Source organism: Ctenopharyngodon idella, chromosome 9, assembly GCF_019924925.1.
Source record: "Ctenopharyngodon idella isolate HZGC_01 chromosome 9, HZGC01, whole genome shotgun sequence".
In the NCBI taxonomy this organism is placed as follows: Eukaryota; Metazoa; Chordata; class Actinopteri; order Cypriniformes; family Xenocyprididae; genus Ctenopharyngodon; species Ctenopharyngodon idella.
In genome coordinates, this window is record NC_067228.1 from 25,305,976 (window position 1) to 25,329,249 (window position 23,274).

General features: G+C 36.1%; 1 protein-coding gene across 2 annotated transcripts in view; it reads right to left on the reverse strand.

Annotated features, from left to right (window-relative positions):
- st6gal2a (ST6 beta-galactosamide alpha-2,6-sialyltranferase 2a) overlaps positions 1 to 23,001 on the reverse strand; it is a 61,504-nt gene extending 38,503 nt beyond the window's left edge. The window contains exons 1-2 of one of the 2 annotated variants that reach the window (XM_051906992.1): positions 22,785 to 23,001; positions 740 to 867 (exon numbers count right to left, since the gene is read on the reverse strand). The gene's annotated coding sequence lies outside the window, so the exon portion shown is untranslated. The remainder of the gene's footprint in view (positions 1 to 739; positions 868 to 22,784) is intronic. The other variant, XM_051906991.1, reaches the window with a different exon arrangement.
- Between the last annotated feature and the right edge of the window lie 273 nt (positions 23,002 to 23,274).

A 23,274-nucleotide genomic window follows, 5' to 3' on the forward strand; every position in this document is an offset into this window, starting at 1 on the left:
GTTGTACAAACTTATCTTAAACATTCATCACATTCTATATACTCAGAAATAATATAAAATAAGAAAATGCTAAATATTTCTTAGCCAAAAAGTAATTGCAATAAATAACACCAGTTATTATTAACAGCAAATGCTTTGTAAAAACAGAAAAAAACAGCAGCTTTCAGTCTGTCACCATCATGCAAACATGAAATATTAAACAGGTTTACGTATTCCATTGCGCTATTTGTCCTATTGTTTTTATGTTTGGCGGACATGTTTAGGTGTTGCACTTGCGTCTCGCATCTTTTGCAGCGTCTCACCCATAAAACAGCATTCTAAAAAACACGGCGGTCAAAAAAAAAAAAAAAAAAACCTCAATTCAACATTCTTCAAAATGTCTCCTTTTGTGTTCCACTGAGGAAAGTCATACATGTTGAAAGTCATCCAGAGGAATCCAGAGTAAGATGATGACAGAATTGTGATTTTTTTTTTTTTTGCATCAAATACACCAAATTCCTTTAATTTGAGTAAGCTCCTACATATAAAAGGCCAAAGAGGAACACAATCACACTGCCATTGAATTTCCCACCACACACTTCCTTCTTATCCGAGGCCCTGTGGAACATGAGAGCCGACTCATAATTGCACACTGTGTCACTCAAGAACCCTCGAATGAGGCATGATTCATGTTCATGCGTATTTAACACCATAAAAAGAGAAGGAAAAAAGCAACTTGATAACAAAAAGGGACACTCACCACTGTTAATGGTTTACGATTTGCGTTTTGCAGGTGTGTTAGTGCTGTGGAGTGGAACGTTTAAGTTGCGATGCCATTGATGCCACCCAACAAATTCCCTCTGCTCAGTTTAACCTCCACTGCGGGCCCTGGGAAAAGAGAGCAGGACAGAACCCCTATGGAGTCGAGTTAAAGGGCTTTAAAAACTGCACATGGACAGCTGTGAAGCGATCCGCTCCCATTCCTCCCTCTTAGTCCTCCTCTTTGTCAGAGAGTGAGAGATCTCTGGTTTCAGCACTATTTTAGATGAGGACTAAATCATCACATTTAAATAAGCCTGGCTTGGCTCTCTGCTTCTGATGTACAACTTAAACAGAAGCCTGAACAGGAAGTGCTGCTATAATCCCCATAAACAGCACTGTGACCTAAAGGTTAGCAATAAAACTAGAACCCTGACATCTGAACATACTTAAAGGGTAGTTCACCCGAAAAAATAAAAATTATGTCATTTATTACTCACCCTCATGTCGTTCTACACCCATAAGACCTTCATTCATCTTCGGAACACAAATTAAGATATTTTTGATTAAATCCGATGGCTCAGTGAGGCCTCTATTGCCAGCAATGTCACTGAACCTCTCAAGATCCAGAAAGGTACTGAAGACATATTTAAAACCGTTCATGCGACTACAGTGGGTCTACCTTAAACTTTTGTTTCGAATCAGTGGTTCGGGCCACGTAAACAAAGCCTTGTTTACTGAAAGCATGTGACTTTGGCGCTCTGAACCACTGATTCAAAACAAAAGATTTGTAAAGCTTTGAAGCTTCATGAAGCAGTGTTTTGAAATGGCCCATCACTATATATTGTTGAAAAGTCGTTTTTTTTTTTTTTTTTTTTTTGGTGCACAAAGAGTATTCTCATCACTTTATAATATTCAGGTAGAACCACTGTAGTCACATGAACTGTTTTAAATATGTCTTTAGTACCTTTCTGGATCTTGAGAGGTTCAGTGACATTGCTGGCAATAGTGGCCTCACTGAGCCATCGGATTTCATCAACAATATCTTAATTTGTGTTCCAAAAATGAACGAAGGTCTTACAGGTGTAGAACGACATGAGGGTGAGTAATTAATGACATTATTTTCATTTTTGGGTGAACTAACCCTATAATCTGCTCCCAAAAAAAAAAAAAAAAAAAAAAAAAAAGGCAACTTAAAGGAATAGTTACCTAAAATATTAATACAAAAAAATTCATATTGTTCCAAACACAAGGTTTTTGTTCATCTTCCCAAAAAAAAAAAAAAATAAATAAAAATAAATAAAAAAATAAATAAAAAAATAATCTGAGAATTTCTGTCCCTCCATTAAAAGTCACCAATGAGGTTTGTTCTCATGCGTCAAGCAAGTACGGTTGAGCATCATTTTATCATATTTGATGTGCAGGAGGGTAATTAGCTCCTGAGAAATGCAAATATTGATGCTGTGATAGGCGTTAGATCAGTTGAGAGTCAGTTGACGCGAGCTTGACTGACATGACCTGCCAGAACTAACGCTACTCTTGATTTCTGCTGTCTCCAATCTTATTTTGATATAAAATATAGGGACACGTATATACTGACAACATATGTGACCCGTGCTGGCAAAATGAGTCGGAATGCTTATTACGAGCTACAGGCAAAAGAAGTCAAAAATGTCGATTTGGGTCAAATTTGAGGTTCACAAAAATGAGTTAATTAAGCCCTAGTGATCCAAATGCTTAAAATAGCAATTAAACATCCAAAAGTATCTTTATTTGTATGTTTTCTGAGAGGAGTACCTTTCATTTGACCATGAAAAATGCTGTTTTTCTCTGCTCGATTCACCACGCACTTCCCCTCAGCAGCTTCCTCATTAGTCCAAGTTTGGTATCGTTTTAAAGAGCAGCATTCAAACTTGTGAATATTCATAGTGAATTTTTGATGGCATGACTCTGAACCAATGAAATGTGTTTTTCAAACTAATGCTGATGTGAACAAAATCGATTGTGAAAATAATAACTTTGTTGAAAATTTGCTCATTGCGACTCATTTTGCCAGCATGGATCACATTGTTTATCGGCCAATATTATAATCATCATGACAACTCTGACTTCTACACTGCTGCTGCAGATCAAGTATGGACTTGCCACTGCTAAAATCTAGACAGACATGCTGCTGTGAGCATGTAAGATACGCTGCTGCAGCATAAATCGACATAAATCGCTGCGCAGATCTAGGCAGGTGGAGCTGGGGGAGGTGAAGGGTTTCAGAGAAACTCTGATAGTACTAGCTTACAACAAACAATGAACCAGACTATTTAAATGTTGAGCAAGCAATCTCATTGGCTACAGGACCATAAGAGGCCAGTCAGCTTGTGCCATTCGGTATTGATGTGATTGCATGTAATGGACCTATTAGTCTCCACCTTCTAGAGTTTCTTGACTGAACTAGATATTTATACAAAATAGTACGGAAAAACATATTGGATTTGAAAAGTGCAAAATGCGAAAGAAATGTTTATTACGAACAATTTAACTCCATACAGAAAAGTTTAATTTAACATTTATTAAATTAAATTTAGTTTAACAGAAAAAAATTTAAGCTATTCTACCTAAAATGTGTTGGTGCTATGTAGATTTATCTTTACTACAGTATTGCGTTTTTCTTCTCACTTCGCCTACAACTTGTGCAAGGAGCTCTGTCTACAACGAATGTAGTTGTTTTTGCAGAGCGTTCCGACTCAGTCACCTATGAGGTTCTATTTCAGTTGGGATGTTGCTTTTGAAGGTGGCTACCTATCTAGGCAGTCCACCAGGTTTTGGAACAGAGGCTAGTATCTCTCTGTGTGCCAAGTTGGCGCTAACACAAGGTATTGCACTCACTCTGCGGGCGACCATTTCGGCCCTCATCCCAACCATCTAGCAGGCTGTCAGTCAGACACACACACACACACACGCACGCACGCACACACACACACACACACACACACACACACACACACACACACACACACACACACACACACACACACACACACACACACACACACACGCACACACACACACACGCGCGCACACGCACGCACGCAAGCTCCCTGCCTGTTTTTAAAACAAGTCCTCCATAAGGGCTCTCCTCAGAGTGACGCACAAGCACAGCAAATAGCTCAGAGGAAAGAAAGTAAACAGCTTTGAATCATTTCAGAGCAGAGAAAAAGAAAAATGTCCCTCTCTTGGGACTCTTTGGAATCTCAACTATAACAGTTTCATCTGTACAGGCTCGTTTTGACAATTTAGCTGTAAATTTCTCATTTCCACAACTGAATGAAACCGAATGAAACTCACCCTCAAGTCGTTCCACACCCATAAGACTTTGTACTTCTTCAGAAGACAAATGAAGATCTTTTTGATGACAGAATTATTGTCAGATTTCATTCCATAGACTGCCTTCGCAACTACCACTGTGACGCTTCAAAAGCGTCACCTGAATAACGCACAAACAAACCTCTTCCGGAAGCTCAAAAATGACACACGAGAATGAACCTCATTGTTACACAGCACGTTTGAGCTTTCGGAAGAAGTTTGTTCTTGTGCGTTATTCAGGTTTGGTTGAGCATCAGCTTATGTTCGCTGATCAAAGTTTACATGCGAGTAAAAGCCTAAATTAAATCTGTTCATCATAAGCGACCGCTTCTCTTCAGAAAATCTGAACTAAACCGATATGGATTAGTTTTCCGATCTCTTTATGAAGTTTTTGTAGCGTCAAAGTGGTAGTTGCAAAGGCAGTCTATGGTAGGAAACCTGACAGCATTCTGTCATCAAAAAGATCTTTACTTGTCTTCTGAAGATGAATGAAAGTCTTACGGGTTTGGAACGACATGAGGCTGAGTAATTAATGACAGAATTTTTCATTTTGGGATGAACTAACCTTTTTTTATATTTGAACTAATTTTAATTTGACACGCTAATGATGCAAAATGTTTAAAAAAAAAATAATAATAAAAAAATAAAAAAAAAGTATTTTTAGTATTAGTACTTAGTTGACTTTAGGGAGGCACAATATATTGGTAATTTTTTTTTTTTTTTCCACATTGTTTTGGAAATATTAATATTAGAGATTTTGAATCAATTGGTATCAGCTAATATTGGATATTTAATTGTGCTATTTATTATCTCTGTTTTTATATTTAGGCCAGCATTTGCCTTCATCTAATGCTCACTTAAAGTTATTAAATTAGTGGGGTTTTTTTGTTTGTTTTTTTTGTTTTTTATAACTTAAATGTAATATTTTGCAAATCTCAAAATGAACATCCATTTTTCATACTGTACATTATAATATTGTGATGCCTTAATTCATTTGTAGTATTTAGAATGACTGATTTTAGTACAAGTCTTCGAATTTTTATTTATTTGGACAACAAAAAAAAAAAAAAAAAAAAAAAAAATATATATATATATATAGTATTAATTTATCATTTCTGCCTTAAAATTAAAATAATTATTGGCTTATCTGTATCCACCATAATTTTAATATCAGTTAATAACTGATAGATAAACAAATACTGGCCCAGAGTTTTAATGCAACAAGTTTTATTATGAAACAATCCGTATGGTACAAATAAGATAATTGGAAATGAAATGCACACCCAAACACACAGAAAAGATGCTTCTAACCAGAGCTTTAATTCTCTGAGAGAAAAGCTTGCTGAGGTGAAGCCTGAAGAATCATAAGGTCGGCACACGCACACACACCTTTACCCATACCAGGCACCATCTGTTCCACAGGAAACGTGGATGAACTTTGACCCTGACAGTGGCAGTCCAGAAAGCCACTGTGTACCTGGGCACAGGATGACAGCTGGTATTCAAACGGGAGGAGACAGACAGTCTCCCAACTGTTCTAATGAACAGAAGCCAATTCTCACATACATGACTATTGGCAATCACACACAAATAGCCACCCACAAATGCACAAGTCCACTATCAGGAAGTATATTTAAACAAACACACACACACACACACACACACACACACACACACACACACACACACACACACAAATCTACACACTCTCGAATCCAAATGCAGGGCAGATTTGGGTCTTATTATAGCCGCCACCTGGTTTAACTTAAAGGGACAGTTCACACAAAAATTATTATTCAGTAACCCTCATGCCATTTCAAACCTGTATGACTTTCTTTATTCTGCAGAACACAAAAGAAGATATTTTGAAAAAATGTTTGTTTATTTTTTTCTCCCCAATGTCATCTAGGTTAGCAACATGTGTGAGAGTAAATTACAATGATCATTTTTTTTCTTTTTACCCAATAAACATGCAAATAAACTACAATGGAAACACATTTACCAAATAAATCCCTTGATGTACAAACAAAAAAATTACATACACACACATATATATATATATATATAAAATTTTATATAGATATCTCCAGCATTTCAGAATAACTAAAACAACATTTGAGATTCTGTACAAAGTCTTTCATCAGAATGATTTGGTATAATGACTTCCCAGAAGCATCTCACATGATTGCATTCCTAAACACCAGCATCCGAACGCATGATTACATGACAGCGTTTATTGTGTTTCATCTGTGTGCTCGGAGACACAAGTCTTTTATGATGTAGGGAAAAAAAAGAGCCACAACGGCTTCCCTGATCGCAGCCATTTCCACTTTTATTACAGAAATTTTATGCCAAATTCCCAGGAAGTGATGATTTTATTCTCCTGGACACACTGGATAGAAACGCTTCACAAATGTTTTATGCAAGTTAAATTCCTAACTTTGGATGGAAACCTAGCTATTGTTACAAAAATATTTATATTTTAAATAAATGCTGTTATTTTGAACCTTCTATTCAAAGAATTTACAAAAAAAAAAAAAAAAGAAAAAAAAAGGGTTTACACCAAATCAGCATATGTTAAAATTCAGCTTTGCCATCAGGAATAAGTTACATTTTAAAATATATTAAAATAGAAAACAGTTATTTGAAACTAAACACTTTTCACAATATTAGTTAAGGTATTTTGATCAAATAAATGTAGCCTTGCTAAGCATAAGAGATTTCTTATGGAAAAAAAAAAAAAAAAAAAAAAAATGCTACCACGACAGCCATTTGCAACAACTGAGCAAGTACAGTAGTACATGTCACAATTTTCTGTGGCAGTTGCGTATCCTTGATTTCTTCATGTTCTTGATAAGATCTAACCATGACCACAATGACATATGCTTTACAGTGTGGAAACAGCAGAAGTAAAATTTGGGATTTACCAGACAAAGCAAGCAAAAAAAAAAAAAAAAAAAAAAAAAAAAAAACCCCAAAAAGCACTAGGGATGTCAGCAGAACATTTTATATTACAGCGAAAGCTGTGTAAATGTTATGCAAAGATAAAAATGTGCAAATCAGACTGATTGTTCACATTCAGATAGTGAATGTATTGCACAACTCGATGATGGATGGAACAAAGCATTTCCTGTTTCTCTTCATGCATCATGGTGCAATCAGTTTGTTGCTGAATGCACCCTTTTGTCTGAGCTGTGTGCCAAGTAAGGGGTGGCATTCATGCAACATGATGGAGTACAGATTGGTGAGCGTTCTCTTTTCAGAAATCGCCTCCAACTGCCAAGCAAGCGGCAACCTCCCCCAGTTTCTCTTGAAGCCAATACGGAAGTTACTTAAACTGCGATTCATCAACTGGCCGCTAGGGACAGGCTCCAAAAGAGTGCAGAATCTCATTGAGATGATTGTTAAAATGGCCAACTTTACAGCAGAAAAAAACATGTTTACAGCCTGGATCAAATTGTGGTTTTGGTCTATACAGCTAATTTTGCCCTTCATGACAACTCTGAGGGGGGTGAATTTTTTTATAACTCATCCGTTATAAATTATATTAAGCCTTAAAGTTCTGCATAAATAAGGGCGTGGTCGCTTGAGTAACAGCATTCAGAAGAAATGTGATGCAAACAATGAATAATATATCAATGTTTCACGGATTTAACGCTTTTGTTTAAACGTTTTTTGTTTTCCAATGGACACTCATGGACATTTTATCCAAGTGCCACGGACTGGATTCATCTCGCGATTGCTATTTCATTATAAAAGGTATGAAGTCCTGTTTGATTTTTCATGTTGTTGTTTGCACACCCGACACAAATTACAATTACTGGCGCTGGAGCATCTATATCGTAAAAAAGACACCGTAGATTGACAGTAAACATTTAGAACTTTCAAATGATATAACTTGTTATCTTCATTAATATTTTAGATAGTATCTAAGATAGATAACTCCTTTGCCTGCTAACATGATCACGTTGCGCTAGGCGGACGTGGTTTCAGCAACCTCAGTTCTAACCACGTCCCGCCTCTGCCCATTTTCAGTTACCCGGGAGTGACGTGCGGTGACGCGCTGCCTAGGTGACAGCGGCCTCATTCTTCAAAAATGCTCTTCAGAAATCAACGGGTGACGTCACAGACACTACATCCATATTTTTATATGTCTACCATATTTTACAGTCTATGGTGCCAAGTCAGTGTCTGATAACTGAGCCAGACTTCCTGATGACTGTGTTAAAGTTTATTTGTGTCTCTTTCATGCTGCTGACCGCACATATCATGGTAAAGATGATGGCGCTGAGCAACAGAGTTTAGCCAAACACTTCCTTTAGCACAGATTGCAAACAGTCAAAGCCTCTTCATCTGATACAGAACCCAGTCCTTATCAGGAGCCTCTGTGCACAGAAAGTGTGGTTCAAATGCACTTCTGATGGAACACAGAGGATTATTAGGTAATCAGTAACACATATCACAAAGCAGCAAATGTTTAGAATGTTTATTAGTGACTGTGTACACTTCCATTCAAATGTTTAGGGTTATTAAGATATTTTAACTTTATTGAAAGAAGTCTCAAGCTCACCAAGACTGCATTTATTTCATCACAAATACAGTAAAAACAGTAATAGTGTGAAACAATAATACAATTCAAAATAACTGTTTTCTGTTTGAATATATTTTAAAATGCAATTTATTCCTGAGATGGAAGTTGAATTTTCAGCATCATTACTCCAGTATTTAGTGTCACATGATCCTTCAAAATCATTCTAATAAGCTGATTTGCTGCTCAAGAAACATTTCGTATTATTACTAATATTGAAAACAGTCGTGCTGCTTAATGTTTTTGTGGAAACTAATACTTTTATCAGGATTATTTGACGAACAGAAAGTTCAAAAGAACAGCACTGACTTCAAACAATTCTTTTGTAACATTATAAAATGTCTTTATACTGTTACTTTTAATCAGTTTAATGCATCCTTGTTAAATAAAAGTATTCAATCCTCCAAAAAGAAAAAAAAAAATAATAATAATCTTATTGACCTAACTTTTAAATTGGAGAGTATATCATCTCACATCACATATGAAACCAAAAAAATGTCTTGTTCTCAAACACTCAAAGCACTTCTTACACTATGGAAGCTTGTTTCTGCCACTGAATTAAAAAAAAAAAAAAAAAAAAAAAAAAGGTAATTGCAACATCTCACAATTCTGATTTATTTCTCAGAATTGCGAGTTTATATCTCGCAATTTGTCACGTTATAAAGTCATAATTGCGTGATATAAACTTACAATTGCGAGTTTATATCTTTTTTCTCAAAATTGTGAGTTTATCTCTCGCAATTCTGACTTTATAACAAGCAACTGCGAGTTAATTAAGATTTAAATTAAATTGAATTAAATTGAGATTTAAAAAGTCAGTTTTTCCCCTCAGAATTGGACTTAATAGGCCCTATTTTAATGATCTAAGCGCACAGTGTAAAGCGCAGGGCGCAAGTGCACTTAGGGCGTGTCCGAATCCACTTTTTCTAGTTTAAGGACGGGAAAAATGGTCGGCGCTGGGCCATGGTCTGAAAGGGTTGTCCCTATTCTCTTAATGAGTAATGGGTGTGTTTTGGGCGTAACGTGCAATAAACCAATCAGAGTCTCATCTCCCATTCCCTTTAAAAGCCAGTTGCACTCATACAGATTCGCTATTTACATGACAGAATTTGCAAGCAGAAAAATTGAATGCTTCTCTAAGGAGGAAACGGATCTGCTCGTGCACAAGGTTAAAAGCGCGCAAGCAGACCATCTACGGGAAAAGCCGGATTCCACCAAACCATTTTTATCTTACGCACACAATAATAACCTTTTACATTGTAATCCTTTTATTTTTAGTATTTGGCATGTTTGTGTGCTACTGCGCGTCCCTGTGTGCGTAATAAGCAGAGTGTATGCACGTTGTGCACCCGCATATAGGCGCTTATTACTAACACACACTCTTTAAATAACAAAAATACTGCGGCATTGACTTTAGACTAGGTTTCAGTTGGTCAATAGCACAAACTATTTCAGTTGCCTCAACATAGCAACACGCAAACAATGCACCTAAACACACCTCATTTTCAGACCATGGGCGCACAAATGGACGCAAATGCATTTGCTATTTAAACAATGTGGTGCAGGATGTGAAAATGATAACTGCATCAGGCTGAAACTAGCAAAAAACATTTGCGTCGCACCTGGCACCACATTGTGCCGGGTGTATGATAGGGCCCAATAACTCGCAATTGTGAGTGTATATCTCACAATTCTGACTTTATAACACGCAATTGCGACATTATATCACAATTCTGATTTTATAACTCTGAATTGCGACCTTATATTTTGCAATTGTGAGGGGAAAAAAAGTCAGAATTGTGAGAAACAGTTGAATCTCCTTTTTTTTTTTTTTTTATTTATTCCATGGTGGAAACAAGCTTCCATACTGTGCTGCGTCAGGTCTGTGTAAATACATATTTTCAGGGTATATAATGTATACTGCTTCAGACTGCAGTGCCAAGACAGCTGCAGACACATTTTCATAATTAATTAAGGCTTTAAAGCAATAACAATAAATGTTGTATGAATTGGCAAAATGAATAATGAAGTAGTTAACCGGAATTACCTATAGTTGCCATGGTGAATATTTTAAAGGGCATTTAGTGCAACTTTAAGTTGGGGGGGGGGGCTCTAAAAATTGAATATTCATATAAAGCATTACAATACATTATATTGTTAAATAAAATTAAAATAAAATATGGATAAAATGGGTATTTCCAGAGGCAGAGTGATAAAAGCTAAATGAAACGAGTGTCAGAAACACAGAGCTGAAGAAAAGTACAAACCGAACTTCCCAGCAGTCATATCTGACAAATTACCCAGAGCTCTGCATCACAAAGACAACACTCTACCTCTGCTAACAGCAGGATGAACGCGTCTCAACAGATTCCTGGAAAACACAAAGGTCTTCGCACAGCACAAAACTGTCATCTAGAAAACACACGACAGGTTCGCCCAGATATTTCTAGGTGAAATATCTAACAATCCTGCCTGTTGTAATCAAGGAGGTTTATAATACCTGGAAAAATCTGTTGTCTCAAAGAAATCAAGGCTGATTGGCACAGGCACAGTAAATAAAGCCCATTTGAGTACAAATAACCAACATAAAAATCAAACAGGATTGCAATATAACACTTCATAAAATTGACTGTTGTGTAGAAAAATTACATAAGACTCCTTGTCACAGCGCATATGTGAAATAAAAAAAAAAAAAGTGCATACATGCAACCAGGAAGGCATAGGAGTTTGAGCATGCATAGCACGGACAAACAGAAGTTTCCGACCACATTAATCAAAACTTTTGAAGCAGTTTCTAAATAAATGACTGCTCCGATAGCTCGTGAGACATAACATACAAAGACTGTGCATGTAGAAAATGTGTCAACCAATTTTGCGATAGTGGCAGAAGTACAATTCTGTACTGTGGTTGTGTGGCTATGTGAACCGCTGCACATTACTTGTGCACGTAGCTTTTGTTAAGCAGATGTACATGCACCAAAATAATCCAATGATGGCTCGATCAGACTGAAAAGCCGAACTGCAAAGTTTAGGGTTCATATAAACAGAATTTTCAGAATCTGAATTCGGATTGGATGCATTCAGATTGGTGAAAATTAGTGAATGTAAACATATCTAATAAAACATGATGCAAAAAAAAAAGAATGCAACAGCAACAACAACAGCAACAACAGCAACAGCAGCAACAGCACCAACAACAGCAACAGCACCAACAACAGCAACAGCACCAACAACAGCAACAGCAGCAACAGCCGCAACCTTTTCAATTGCAACCCGTTTGTTTTCAACAAAATCCTTTGTTGTTGTAGGAACAAAGTTTTACAAATTAAAAAAAAAAAAAACATTTTGCAATTTACAGAGTCTAGTCCAATCAATGTGTTCAATTGAGATTTTCACACCGGGTAGTTAAATGAATTCAGTTATAGGAACTAGCCACCAGGGCAGTCCCTAGAGAACTAAATGTTGCTGGTTTCCTGGTTGCATTCACAGTCAACAGTGACATCATTTGAGTGCAGCATTCAACAACTCTGTAAATGTAAAGGATGAGAAGCTTCTAGACTTTGGCGTCATTCCAGAGAGGCTTTCGCACCAGGTAGTTATAGGAACTAGCCACCAAGACGGTCCACCAAGAAATATATTTTCCCCTGGGGCCATTTTCCTGGTTGTATTCGTACCGCCAGTACGAACCCTGAAGTGACGAAAGAACTAACTTGCGTCCTGCTGCTCTGGTTGTTGTGCGGGAATTTTAATTTTGATAGCACAGCGGACATTGACAGTGCTGAAAACGCCAGCCTGAGCACACAGCACTCCCATTCTCCATCTTCATTAGTTTACGATCCGTTTAACAGTCCTAATACATTATTGGATAGAACTGTTAAACAAATAAAGTAAAACGGTATACGAAAGATTATCATCATTTGCTTTGGGGTTGATGCCCAATGTCGCTAGCTGAGCAGAAATACATAATCATGTTTTGCTTGGTCACTTGGTACCTGTACTTCGGAGTTGGTCCATCTATCGCAGTTTTCCATGTTCGTGTAGTTTGTGCAATAAATATATAGGCTATAAAACAAACTATGAGTTTACATGTTTTTTTTTTAAAAAATGGCGGATGCCGTTGTTTCCTATACGTTCAGCTAATAAACTTACCACTTGCGTCACTGGTAGTCCCTACTGTGCTGGGTTAGACCCTACTCTGAAGTAGGAGCTAATTTAGTCCCCCCAAAAGGAGTTCCTATAACTTTATATATAAAAAAAAAAAAAAAAAAAAAAAAATTATAAAACCCACGCTCCCAGTTCCTGTGGTGAGAACACACCAAAAAGCTGGTATTCCCGCCGATAGTTAACATTCCTCCGTTGCGAAAGCCCCTGATGTTGTCTAGACCCCAACATTCTTCAAAATATGTTCTTTAGTGTTCCACAGAAGAAAATCAGTGACAAAATGGCTGCTGACAATTCAGCTTGGCCATCACAGGAATAAATATTTTAAAATGTGTTCAAATAAAAAAAATAATATAATTAATAGTAAATACTTTTAATTATTAACACATAGTAATAATATTTAACAATATTCCTGTTTTTACTGAGTTTGATTAAATGCAGCCCTTGTGAACATACTTCAAAAACTTAAAAAAAAAAAAAAAAAAATATCAATTGCACTTTATCTTAAGGTGTCTTTATTACAATGTATTTATACATTTAAGTACATTTAAGAGTAATATTAATTATCAACGTACTTACATGCTTAGGATTAGGAACGGGGTTTGGTTTAGGGATAGTACATGTAACAAAAAAAAAATTACCGTGATTTTAACGGTAAAAGACAGTAAAAATGCTACGGTTAAAAACAGTTAATTGGTTTACAGAAAGTTTCCGTACTATATTTGATGAATAACTGTAATACACCTAATGTATATCTATATATTAGTACGGTCCTTCTCAGCTGGTGGAAAAGCTGCTTGTGATGAACTTTGATTCATCATGTGACTCATCACCACTGTGTTTGGTGGTTGTCAGTGTATTACAAAAGGTACAAAATAGATATTAGTTAATGAAATACATTTTTTTTTACCGTAAATTTAACGGATTTTTTTTTTTTTTACACGTTGCTACCGTATTTTTTTACGGTAAAGTTCTGGCAACCACAGCTGCCGTTTTTTTTACTGTAAATTTTACAGGAATTTTTTTAGGGTGTAAAATAAAGTGTTGATCAATCTTAACCCCAAACTAACATGTCATTTATACTTTAGCAGGAAATCAGTTTAACAAAAGGAGTGTTTGTGATATTGTAACCACTATAATCCAGTATAATTATTAACCCATACCAAACAAGATCAAGAGTCAAATTTAATCTTTCATCTTAAGAGCAAAAGATAAAGAGAGAAATTAAAACAATTTAAACAGGTTCAACAAAGATCAAATCATAAAACTGATAAACCGATATCTCGAATTGATGTTTTGGTCTTCCAGCCTGCAGTCATAAACACCCGCTTCACTCCCACTAAAAACAGCGGTGGCATGTTCAGGTAATTGCTAATGCTGCAGTGTAGAAAATACTATGCGCAGATGACTTCTCTGCAGACATAGCAAGTTTGTGATCAAAGACACGTGTCGTGTCTTTGATCACAAACTTGCTATGTCTGCAGAGAAGTCATCTGCGCATAGTATTTTCTACACTGCAGCATTAGCAATTACCTGAACATGCCACCGCAGTGACCTGCTCACAACCAGCTCAGGAGTTTACAAGCTTTCTGTTAGACTCAATTACACTTGCGTTGTGTACTTCTAATTGAAGTTCATTCAATTTCATTGAGGTCCAGAGCCCACCCCAGATAAATTTACCCTCTTGGCGCTTGGAGGTCTGGCCCAGAACTTCAGCGTTTGCCTGTCATCTGAAATTACACTCCTGTCTCCCCTGGGCCAGAGTCTGCACGGTGTTATGCAGCGGCTGCCCCTGACACCTGACAGCCCATTAGACAGCACCACAGAAAGCAGTGTAAAGCAGTGCTGCGCTGTGACACACAGGGCTGTGTGCGAGCCATCCATCCCTCATTCACCTTAATGGATGGCTCGGCAGCTTCACGCTCCACCAGCCACGGAAATAAGAAAATATGAACTGCACAAACCTCAGTAAAATATGCAGGGATGACAAAAGTACCAGTACCTTGCTAAAACAAATTAAAATAATAATAATAAAATAATAATAATAATAATAATAATAATAATAATATTAATAAATATTGACACTAGTATTTTGACTGTACTCCTTTAAATCTTTGTAAATAAGTATTGCACAAGAAAGAGAATGACATGAATGTATAATGTTAAGCAAAATATTTAAATGCGATAAAAATAATTGCCCTTTTTGACCCACTTTCCACTCACACTGAATATTATAGTAATATAATCAACTCACACAGCGCACACAACGCCTCTCACGATTTCCCTCAACATGGGGACAGGAGAGGCAAGGTTGCCAGGTTTTCACAACAAATCCCACCCAACTGCCACTCAAAACTAGCCCAATCGCGTTAGGGGGTCCCCCGGTAAAAAAAAAAAAAATATGAGCATTTCGGGGTGTAAAATATGCATTTTTGGCAGGGTTCCCCTGGGAAAAATTCACATTCCTGGGGCTGAATATCATGTTATTTGGGGTTTCTTCAACCCGCGAACATAAAAATCAGTGTTCAAGTAGCCCAAAACTTGGCAACACTGAGGAAAGGTGTCAGTCAATAAATGGGAAAACAAAGTAACTTGCGTGACTTGCTTAGAAAAAGTAACATTTTATTGCAAATTTAAAAAGTATTGATTTACTTTACTAGTTACTTGCAAAAGTATTATGTAACTCGTGTTACTTTAATGCGTTACACCCAAAACTGTATATAGTATAAGAGAAGCACTACATGGAAAATTATTAACATTAGGTAAAGCATGAAGAATTCACACCACAGTAACTTCTAAACAGTACTTCAGTATACTCATTAAAATGTAATGCGTAACTCTGGTTTTCAAAGATGCTGTATTTTATTTATATTGATGCATTTTTCATAATGTTTCATGCATGTTTAATGTTTATACATTTTTCAAAATGTTAACGTGAAAGTTTCGTCTGTTGCAGTTTGACAGGTTTTTACCACTACACATTTCATTTTTGAATTATATGCAATACAATTTTAGAAGTAAAATTATGAATATGACAAAATATTGACCAAATTTAAATCACGTTTCCTAGAAAGTAAAAAGTATGGCTAAACAAAAAGTCATACTGATACTGACAGTTAATTTTGGTACCACGCCAAATGTTGTGTGCTTAGCTTTAGACAATCAAGAAATTTGACTAAACAGTATTATGAGTTAATACAGACACAGAATACAGATAATCTCAAAGAACAGATGGAGATGTCAAAAAAGATCTGAAATGATTGACAATCTTGCTTCTTGCATTAAGACCAGTGAGACTATGACTCACTGCCACACAACAGCACAGCTTTGAGTTCAAACACAGAGTGCTTCATCATAATTCCTCAAAGTGGGACTTGAATGAGACTGTCAAAAGTTCAATCACATTCTGATAAATCTATAGCACAACCTCAGAGTAGGGAAAGAAAACATTAACATACTCAAAATAACACAATCATGTTCTTTTCTGTTCGAGTCCTTAGAAGTATTTCAGCAGTGTTCATATAACAGCAGGAGCTTTTTATTTCAGTTCTGGGATTTTAAATGTGCTCAGCTCTTGAAATTGTTGAGACATGTTCATATGAAAGTAATGCTTTGTCAGCCGCAAGCAAACTCCAAAGGAAGCAAAAGTTCAGATTCATGTACTCACAGTCCATTGTTTTCTGACTGTTTGTCATATGGAGGACTTCAGATGGTGGTGGCTGGAAGGTTAAAGCTCCAAACGAACTTTGTGATGTAGAAAGCTCAAGTCTAATCCCAAGCAATGGTGACCCAGGAACTAAAGATTTACGGTGATCAAAATCTAGCCTGTTCTTATCGTGCCACTGTTAACCTCAGGATGCTCCATGGGAATCAGCCCTATGATTTTTGGCTATGCAATAAGATATGACCAATTACACATTTGTGCCAGACAGAAAGACAGATTTTTAGACAGAGAGACGTTTAGATGACAGACAGACACAGACACAATTAGACAACATACAGAGACAATTTGATGACAAACAGACATTTCGATGACAGAAAGACAAACAGACATATAGACAGACAGTTATACAACAGGCAGTTAGATGACAGACATTTATATGACAGACATTTAGACAAAAAGACAGACAGAGACATTTAGATGACAAAAACAAACAAACAGCAGAGACAACAGACAGATGACAAACATGACAGACAGACATTTAGACCACAGACAAACAGTTAGAGGACACATTTAGATGACCACAGACAGACAGCAGACAGACAGTTAGATGACCAGAGACAGACAGACAGACAGACAGACAGACAGACATGATAGAACCTGGGCACTGTTGAGCATAAAACTCAATTTTCATCAACTGAGCAGCCAGACTCAAACTCAATAGACAAACATTGACACTCCATTTATCAGAAGATCTAAAAACATGATGACAAATGTGGCTGCCACGTTACATAAAATGGGGAAAGAAATCAGTACAGTATCATATAGAGGGAGCTAAAGCAGAGAAAACAAGGAGATATCAGAATCTTACAAAGCCTACAAATAACCAATAGGCAAAATTCCAACCATATTTAAACATGTATTATCATTTTAAATAGGTTCATGTGCATCTTTTACCCCGACTACATGCCTGTAGCTAATTTTGCAACAAAGTTGAGGTTTGTAATTATCACAGCGTTCTCTTCCACACACACAACACAGAAGAAACCAGGGAAAACTGTGTTTTGACTTTAGTCAAGAGTTTCCCTTTTATGCAAAATTCATTAGCGCTGAATATTTTAAAGACAAAACACAATGCAGAAAACAAACAGAATATAGTTGTGTTTGTGGAATTTGTTGGCAAACTATAAGACACAAGTATCTGACCATTTGCGGAACACGATGAATCTCACAAACACAAATCTTAGAAGTCTTTATTTTAACAACCTGCCAGCTTCTAAATAGCATTAAACACTAAATAACTAAATCATATATGTTCACCCCATCTTTTACCTACGCTTTTGTCATTCCAAACCCCTAAGACATTCGTTCATCTTTGAAACACAAACTTAAGAGATATTGTTTATGAAGCCGAAGAGACTTCTGTTCCTCCATTGAAAGTACATTACACCAAAACTGACTTGATTGATATGGATTGATTGATATGGATTAATATTACAAAGTTGAGGCATTAAAGTTTTGGCTTTCAATGAATGGACATTATTAAGAATATAATTTAAAAAAATATTAAAAATATCTTAATTTGTGTTCCAAGATGAACAGACATCTTATAGGTTCTTACCTTTCAAAACACCCAGCGAGTTGACAACATAAAACTGTCATCAGTGGACAATGTGCATCAGACTGTGCATGAACACTAGTGTTACATACGCCTCAACAAATGGCAATCACACCACTGAATGGCAGGGCAAATGTTCAAAAAGCCAACAAAACCTTTGGCCTAACACTGGAGAACTGGGATTTGGTTAACATGCAATAACATCCATTGCACTGTCTGTTCCCGATCTGACGTTTTATGCTGGCCTTCTGAAATGACCTTGTACTAGTTAAGTGATTTCATTGTTTGGCGGGTTAAGGTTACTGTGGCTGTTGTACGGTAATTATATTTGCCTGATATTCTTTGTGTACGCTGGGATGTAATGACTTATGACTGATTAAATCTGTAAATCAGTAGTGCTGAAGTTCTTCACCCTGCTGCCTTTTCTAATTACCTCAACCTGATTGCAGCGCCGCTGTTCTCTTTTTTTCAATTGTGAAAAACACCCACACAACGAAGACTGCTTCACTGCTTCAAAAAAAGAAAAGAAAATCTGTGACAATGTCACATTCAACATGCAAAACTAAATCCCTATGGCCATTTAAAGGCAGAAAAGATTAAAGAGGAAACAAAAACAAAAAACAGTAATGATAGAGATGTTTTGGATTGAGGAAAAAAAAAAAAAAAAGAACACAACAACATCAAACAAATTAAATTTTGCTTAACAGCCAAACAGTTTTAATTTCCCACACATATGATTTTATACTATATTATATTACATAGTTTTAGCCCAGTTGACAAAACTGTCACCACCAATATGTTAAGGGATCATTAACTATAGCTAACTGCCATAGTTAAAGCCAAGTAAGAATTTTCATGTAGTAACCTAATAGCTTTTTTTTATTGCCAATGTGTGAACAGCTTGTGACAAAACTTAAATGAGACCATCCCGACTTCCCAGGTTGGCTATGAAAGCCTGTAGACTGATTTTTACATGAAGGATTTGGGACATTTTTGCCAGGAAAATCAAAAGGAATTGTAAAATTTGTGATCATCTTGAAAGTATCAGTTAAAACAGGAATTTTGAAATAAATAAAGTACATAACATTTCCTTAAATCCATCTAAATACATTTTCTGTCTGAATCATCCAAAATGATATTTTAAAAAAATAAAATTTCACATTTTAGTGCAGAGCCAGGGAAAATATTGGTAGTGCAAGTACAAATCTAAAGCACTGGACCAGAAAAAATCATTTTTGTTGAGTCCTAAATCACAGGATTCCAAACCCTGGAGACTTAAAGAAGAAAAAAAAAAAAAAGAAAAAGCGGTTGCGATTCACCAGGATGATTCAAGGAAAATGCTCGCACACATATACACATACAGTCAAACCAAAAATTATTCAGACATTTTTGATATACATTTACTAGTGGGTGCAGGACACCATAGTTCATTTAAGTAAGTAAGGATAGCAAAATAAAGTAAACTGTGACATATTATACCCAAAAATTCTTCATACAGTAGACTACCAGTAAAATTGATAAAAATTTGGAACCAAAAATTATTCAGACACTTTGACCTGACCATGTTTTGCTTAAGTGTTATCTAACATAAGATTATTTATTTCTGAGATCTTGTCATATTTTATTACCATTTTTTTAAACTATAGTGAATTAATGAATGAAATGTTCAAGGTGTCTGAATAAATTTTGTATTATATTATATTATATTATATATATCACACACTATATAACAAAGTTCAAGATTCAGGGGAAGGAGGAGGCGTGAACTGCCTCAGACGTAAACATACAACATTGCTAGACTTGATTGCATGTAAATGGTTGTATACGGGCCACGCCACGTCAATTTAAAAAGGAAAAAAAAAAAAAAGGTCGCTCTTAAAATAAGTTTGAAAACCACTGGTACTAACCACAATACGCTATAACATGATAGGGGACAAACGCATATTGAACATATATAAAAGGCAAAGAACTCTGACCTGAAAACTATTAAAAGGCAACAGTGTTCTACTGACCCCACTTACAATCTATACTACATAAAAGCCAAATGGACACTACCATTGATCAGGAACTGCAAGATGCAGTGACGGTCAATAAGCCACATGTGTGATTTGGCCTGGTGGACGATACAGCCAGCATGTGTCATGTTTCATTTTAAAAATGAACTCCAACTGCAATCCAAGCATCTACTGCCAGTGTTTTTTATATGCAGGTCATTCTGTCTCTCCTCTGAGAACTGGAGTTAAATAATGGCCTGGCATCCGGATATCTCTAGACACACGATCCATGTTAATGCAAGTGTGTTTTTGTACTTGTGAAACTGGTATAAACTGCACTGATCATCAATAACTAGTTTTAACAGAATAAAAAATTGGTGTAGGATTTACCTCAAAACTATTTTCACTCAGAAACGGCTGAATTTCCAAAATTACAAAAATGGCAATTAACACATTAAATTAAACATTCATTTTTTTTAATTGAAAAAGTAAAAAAAACTGAGAAAAACTGAAAAAGTATTTTCTTGTAAAACGTACCCCAATAATCTTTATTTTATTTACAACTTTAAGAAAAAAAAAAAAAAAAAAAAAAAAAAAAAAAAAACACACAGCGTGGTCATTTTAACTATACTATTAATACTGTAAAAGCAAAGCCTCATTTTTTTTGGAATATTTCTTAGTGTATTTTGCATATTTTCTTTGTATTTTAGTAGCTCTAAACTTACCATTATGCATAACAAAAAGTAATTGAGACTACGGATTAACGAGATTTTCCATCTGACAAGGAGGATACGGACGTTGCACAAATCACCTTGCACACAAAACACCAACAAAAAAAAAAAAAAAAAAATCCTTGAACTAAATACTTGTATACAAATACTTCATAGATTAATTTTATTTTAAATTCATTACTTTATTTAGTCTCTTATAGCTTTGCAGTGTGTGCATGTTGGTGTGTTTTAGCACAACATAGGCTTTGTGCCTGGTCTTGTTGTTCTGCTACAGCTAGTTAAAACTGCATCCGTAGTCTCTAGACACTATTTCCCATTACAGGCATTTTTCTATACTCCAGAAAATGTCCCATTGTTCTTGTGACTTCATCTGGATTGAGTCTGTCACACTGCTTGTTGTTCTTGTCACGCTGGAAAATCTCCCAGATTCACCCACTAAGGCACACACAAACTTGGACAACTTACGGAAACATCTCATAGTATTCTATTGCTCTTTATGTAATTATACAAAATACTTTAGTAACAATAACAATAATAATAATAATAATAATAATAATAATATTTATTTATTTTTTAAATCGATGCCAGGGGGATAAAGAGGTAGGCAACACCTCCGTTGCTTTCCTTGAGTTCATTTTATTCTCTTTGAGATCCAAAAATGTAAAATAAAATATAAATATTAGATAAGCCTAAATGAAAATTAGAAATGTTGCCCTGGCAACTAAATGAAATAAAAGGCATATTAAAATGAGTAAAACTGAAAAGAACAAATTAAAGCTAAAATAGAAATATTTAAAAAATTATAATTACAGAAGCACAAAACAAAATTAGTTAATCATTAAAATGAAAACTGAACATATAAAAAAATAAATATTAAATATTAAACACTATAATAGTATAAATAATAATAGTGAAAAGGACTACGCAAGAGTAATTCTACTAATAAAAACGTAAACAATTCATCTACTCAACCGAAATTAACTTAAATGACTTGAGAAACAAAAGAATTGGTGAATGAATGTAGTTTCAGCAAATATTTTAAAGCCACCATCAGTACACTATGTTTACAAAGGATTTGTTAAATAATATTCTGTCTTTTTATGCTTTTTTAAAATAGTTTCTAATATACATATAGCACTGGTTCCTCGTTGATAGTCCATAAGCCTACACCAAGAAACCATGTAAACAACAAATTGAACTGGAACATGACTTTCTATTGAACTAAGAAGCAACTAACACATTGCATCATTTCAGAGGACAGCAGCACAACACTGCCTTTAAGATTTTAATGAAGACCAGATTTATGGCAATCCTCACAACTGGCTTTACTGTTTTTGAGGACATTCTCAATACAAGCACACCGTACATGCATGCAACCAGCTCTAACAAGACTGAAATCTGGAGGTGAGTCTGTTGATTTAAAACTTCCATTCCTACCACCCAACTAGCACATGTTCTCCCTGCTCACCTGGCAGATAAAGGGCTCTTGCATGTCTTGTAGATACCATCAGACTGCACTTCAGGGTTGCCTTAAAGGTATTTATTTGAACTTCAGCAAGCATAGCAAATGAAGCTCCGGTGAACACAGAGGGGCAGGGTTATGGAGCACATTGAACTCAACAATGCGTGTTTTGAACGCCAGCACAGGGTTTACAAGCAAAAGCACTCAGATGTTGTGCAGCCATCACTGCAGAACTGCACAGCTGGATCACGCGCCCAAATCATTTTATATCGCGTCCGTTTCTTACATTGTGCCCACAGAGACGACAAAGCAACGTGGAGTAAATGACGGCGAGTGTGAATGTGGCTCAATTAAAAACAAACACGCAAAAAATACGCATGTCCCCATAATATACTAATACCAGTAATTTAAGGCTTATTAAATCTTGCATCCACAAAACGCTGCTATTATAACGGGCTCGGGCGCGCGGCTTACCTGAGAATTCAGCCCGCGTTCATTGTTCTGTTAAGAGGGTAATATATTCCTCTCGATCCCTTCCAGTCGCTATTGTTTGCCTGCTTTGATAAAGAGAGAGCTGGAGGCGTGCTGCGGGATCGGTGGTGATGCTCCAACGGTAACGGACGACCGTGTAGTCGGCGTCTTTGATTCCTCCGGCTCTCGGTGTTTTATCAGATGAGTTTAGTGTGGAGGGGGCGGAGCCTCGGAGCTGCTTCTATACACAGAGAGCTTGATTGACAGGTAGCGGAGCTTTAACCATCTCAGCCGCTCTATTGGATTAGCTAGTTTTCAGAGCGAAAATCGTAAAACGATAAACTTGTACAGTGGCCCTAGGTTGGGGTGTAGAGCTCCCCTAAGTAGCATATTGTGTTTTGTTCAGTAAGACTGTTCTTTTACTATTATAAATATCTTATATATACTATTATAAATATCTTATAAACCAATTATGCTAGCCATATGAACGATT